This window comes from Protopterus annectens, chromosome 13.part0, assembly GCF_019279795.1.
Source record: "Protopterus annectens isolate FY-2018-M chromosome 13.part0, PAN1.0, whole genome shotgun sequence".
NCBI lineage: Eukaryota > Metazoa > Chordata > Ceratodontiformes > Protopteridae > Protopterus > Protopterus annectens.
In genome coordinates, this window is record NC_056747.1 from 1242430065 (window position 1) to 1242435064 (window position 5000).

Below are 5000 nucleotides of genomic sequence, written 5' to 3' on the forward strand. Positions count from 1 at the left end.
GTCTTGCCCCTGCTGGGGGAGGTTTGAATAGGTTACAGTTGCCTCTCCACTACCCACTGAACCACTGCCTCAACCATATTATTTAATATGTACACACTTCTAACTTTATTTCTTCTCACAGTGATCTTTACTGAAATGCTTGTGTTTTTCTTTTTGAACCTGTATCTACTAGAAAACTGTACTGAATGCTACTTTATACAGACTAACTGGAAGATATGTGTTCTGCATCTTACTGTATGTATACTATTGTACTATCTAATTATTGTATATTACTTATATTTCTGTGGAGCTTTTCTCCCCAGACCTCCGCTAAAAATGGGCTTCTGGCCCAGTTGGACTTTCCCAGTAAACTAATGTAAATAAATAAATAAATGTCATGAAATCCACTGTGTTGGCAACATTCCAGGCTGCTGCACACTGGGGAGCCAAGAAGGGTGGAGCCATTCCCTCAGACTGTGAAAAAGGTCCCATACGGACAGGGTGATGAGTGGTCCCTAATTTGCTGTTTAGCTGCCCCTGGGGTGTCTGGACCTGTGGAAAAAAGTAACATAAAAGGGAGAGAAAACAGTAAATAGAGTGAGAAAGAGAAGAATAATTGATTCATAAGTGCTTTGAAAACATTTTATTTAAGGAAAGGAATAAATATTTACTTATTTAATTTTGAAGCAGTTACTAACTGCCTTCTCACTACTTCCAGCATTCTTAGAGAATGTGTGATGGTATTTGACAGTAATGATTCTTAACGTATGTATTTGAATTACTCTTACAATGGCGAGAATGGATTATTATGTTAGGATCTATGAATGCTATGTTGATTTACATACATAAATCAGCCATTTTCTGTGTACTACCTCAGCGGGCTGTCTTGATATTCATTTCTATTCTTCTCTTTTTTTAATGACATCCAGCAGTTCAGACTACAGAACACTTACTGCCAGAATGAATTCAAATTTGTATAATACGTTTCATATGCTTTCTACTTACAAGTGCTCTGAATCAATCTCGCTAGTCTCTTCCGCACCTGACTTCACTTATTCTCCTTTTCCTCCTCAGCTGTGGAGATATAAAAAAAGGAAACAAAATCAAAGTTGTTTACCCCTGTCATATATGTGTGCATCATTGATGAAGGCATTTTTTTTTTAGATTTCTGACTTCTAAGATTAATTTGTAACTGATTCTACCTCATGCATGCCTGATATAAGGAAGCAGAGCCCTACGTTTTGTAGACTGGAAACGGGCCTTGCTGGAATATTGAAACCTTGCGACTTCGGGTCATTCCATGACAATCTTTCATTCTCCCTTCTGAATAAATGGTATTTAACAAATTGTTGCAGCTCGTACTCAATGTTCACCAGTTGATACATTCAAAGGCACCACAGTGCCTGATGATGAGCGGGGATGGATTAGGTATTGATATTAATGGCAAAATTAGCATGCAGCCATTTTCAGGAAGGATGGCTTCACTCAAGCATACACTGCTAACTTTAACAATCATTTAACCCCACCAGTCTAATCTGCAGGATTCACATTACTATTTATCTGTGCTTATTTGACTATTTCCAGTAATGTTATGGTACATTTATATTCATAAATAATTAATCCATTCAGCATTGCAGTATGAAATAAGGAAATCATAAATCTACAGAATACAGGTCATGCAATCACTGCTTATCCCTTAATCCCAATTCTGTCTGCCATTTATTAAGTAAAGTTCTGGAAATCACCAAAAACATTACCAATATACCTTTATATGGAATTGCTAAATGATCTGTACCCTAAAAGCTCAACTTTTGCTGGGACTAAGCAATAAAGTTTGTAAAGGGGTTCAAGCAGACTTAATTCTAATGGAAAACAAATGCAGTAAATAAAGAGTCTATTCTGTGTAAGCTTGGCAGGTGTGCATCTGACCTGCCATCAACAGCAAAGAAAAAAGCATAGCGTTTATATTGTTTTAGATTTTGCATTTCCACTCAGTTTGAAATATGTACATGCACGCATCACATCAAAATATGTGCAAACACACATATATGTGTATGTGGGGGGGGGTTCATATATATGTGTATATTTGTGTGTCTCTGCTTGCATAGTTATATAGATAAGCATATGAAAATACATATATATATTAACAAAATCATGGCAGTAAAGTTATATATTTATTGTTTTTACAACATATGTATATGTATATATCTGTGTGTGTGTGTGTGTATATACATATAAATATATATATATATATATATATATATATATATATATATATATATATATATGTGTGTGTATAGATCGATATAAATATTGATATATATCTACACACTCACTCAAGCATATATTGCCATGCTGTATAAGAAATAAAAAGGAGTACTTAACTATAAAATGCTAGCCTTCTCTCTTGGACCTCTGAAACCCACTTGGCGAACTAGTCCCTCCTCTGCCTCTGCATGCCATTGTACTTCTGTCTGCATTGTTGCTCAGATTGGGGGATTCCTGTCAGAGATACCAGATGATCCCCAACTTCTCTCTGATGTCTTTTTTTTTTTCATACAGTAGTGTCAGGTGACTGCCCCAACTTCTGCAGATATGATTCCTGCAGCAGATAAAGGAGGAGTTTGGTCTCCTTATCTGACCATTCAGGGACTTGAAACTGGTCACCACCATTAGGCACCCTATTCAACCAAAGCCTGAGTACCAGCTTCATCCAAGCTGAGTGGAGGACAGCTACTGTCATCCCTTTGCACAATGGTGGAGCATCCACAGATCCAGGAAATTATAGACCCATCAGCCTAACTAGCCTGATCTGCAAGGTCATGGAGCGGATTATCATGGACCTCATTAACTAGGACACTGGCAACCTCCTGACACTTGATCCCACACAGTTTGGTTTTGTCAAGTGAAGGTCATGCCTGTTAAATTTAGTCGACTTCTTTGAGGCAGTCACCAAAGCCATAGACGAGGGGAAGACGGTGCACACCTTGACCTGGCCAAAGCCTTCAATACTATTCCCTACTAAGGTATAATAGATAAACTCTCTCAACTAGGCATCAATCCATATGTTACCAGATAGGAGGCAAACTGGCTCATTGATAGAACCCACCTAGTCAAAATAGGGGAAGCCACCTCAAGTACTAGACCTATAACTAGTGGTGTACCCCAGGGATCGGTCTGGGGCCTGTGCTGTTTAGGATATACTTCTCAGAGGTGCGGGGCAAATCTAGTGGACTATGGCTGGCCAAGTTTGCTGATGACTGCAAGCTGGGTGCTGTCATCAGTTTCTCTATTGATGTGGACATCCTCCAAGAGGGTCTCACCCAAACAAATGATGTGCCAGTAACATGGCCTCAAACTGAATGCCAAAAAATGCATCATCATCCCTTCTGGGGAAAGTGATGTCTCCACAAATTATCACATTGATAATAAGGTCCTAAGCAAGCAATCAGTCATGAGGGACTTGGGCACCCAGGTTGAAAACAAACTGACTTTTGACCACCATGTTGCCTCCCTTGTATGGAAAGCTTTCTACATGCCCACCTCATTAGTAAGGGTATCTCATACAAAGTGGTCACTACATCCCTGTATTCTTCCCTTATAAGACCCACTATTGAGTACAATGTCCCTTTCGGCATGTACCTCACAAACCACATGCAGCAGCTTGAGGGACCACAGAGGTTCCTCACCCAGAGAATCCAGGGCCTCAAACATCTACCCTACACAGATAGGCTAAAAGCCCTGTCCTTCTACTCAGTCTCCTACAGACTCCTCAGAGGTGACCTCTATCTGAAATACAAAGCAATGTCAGACCCTGCCCTGGTGGGACTGCCTGTATATCCGCAAGTCAAGCTCCACTCAAGTAATCCACACAGGCAACCTCAACCTGGTCTGTGACATCAATAGGACATGTTGGCAGAACAAATGTGTGTCCCAGAGACCCCCCTTCTGTGGAACAGACTCCCTCTCCATGTCAGAGTACCTCATTAACCCTTTTTAAACGCAACCTGGATAACTGGATGGGGAACAGAAAATACACTCCTGGGATTCATAGGTTCATAGGTGTGTACTAGGCTAATGTCCCTGGAGCCATTACAATCCTAGCACATAGAAGTGTTCTGACACTGCCTGTGCCCCTGCTGGATAGTGGCATAGGGTGCTGACTTGATGGAACATGGGCTAAATTCTTGACTAGGCTTGTAAGGGTCTCAAGGCCAATAGCCTAGTAACTCCCTATGATCCTATGGTCCTATGGTCCTATGGACTTTAACACATGCAATCCTTCTGAAATGCCAGTACAATAGCGAAATATGTAAGTATGATGCAGCAGATAAGAGGTGTGAAACACACCCTCTCAGGTGTGACATCAATACACTCTGACTGTGGGCCTACAGAGGGGGTAATACCAGTAGAAGTGATAGCAGTGTAAAGATTTTGTTTATTAACAGAACTGAAGCACTCACATACAGTTCCATTATTTTTTCCTGTTTCATTGTTTCCCACTGTTGAGCCTTTTTTTCTGGAAGTTTTGTTTACATGATAAAGTATGTATATGTATCTCTATTCACCAACTCAGTAGGCAAAACATGGACTATGCTACCTGCCGAACTTACTCACCAATCCTCTTTGACCTAGTTCAAAAAAGTCCCAAACTACACTTCCAACAGCATTGGCAATGTCCCTGCTTAAACCCCGACTAATCACCAACCGCTGTTCCTGCAAACTCTCCCTAAGCATTTCAATTATACACTCTAATAAGTTTATGAATTCTTGATGGGACTTAGCCCATAACTGCGTTATTATTGTCTGAAACTGAAGCCACATGATTTTGATGTTGTCTACTATGTTTTATCTAAGTTTGTAACCCTACTGAAAACTGCATATTATACTTATCTCTCAATGTTTCTATTGTTCCTAATGTATTTGTACTGTGCTTTCTGGAGCTTTTCTCCCCGGTCCTCAGCTGAAAATGGAGATATATCCAGTCGGACTTTCCCAGTAAACAAATCTAAAATAAAATA

At 40.0% G+C, this 5000-nt stretch overlaps 1 long non-coding RNA gene across 1 annotated transcript in view; it reads right to left on the minus strand.

The window, feature by feature from the left end:
• LOC122788231 overlaps nt 1-5000 on the minus strand; it is an 87463-nt gene that overhangs the window by 6906 nt on the left and 75557 nt on the right. Inside the window, exon 3 of the long non-coding RNA XR_006362621.1 lies at nt 985-1053. This is a non-coding gene — a long non-coding RNA (uncharacterized LOC122788231). The remainder of the gene's footprint in view (nt 1-984; nt 1054-5000) is intronic.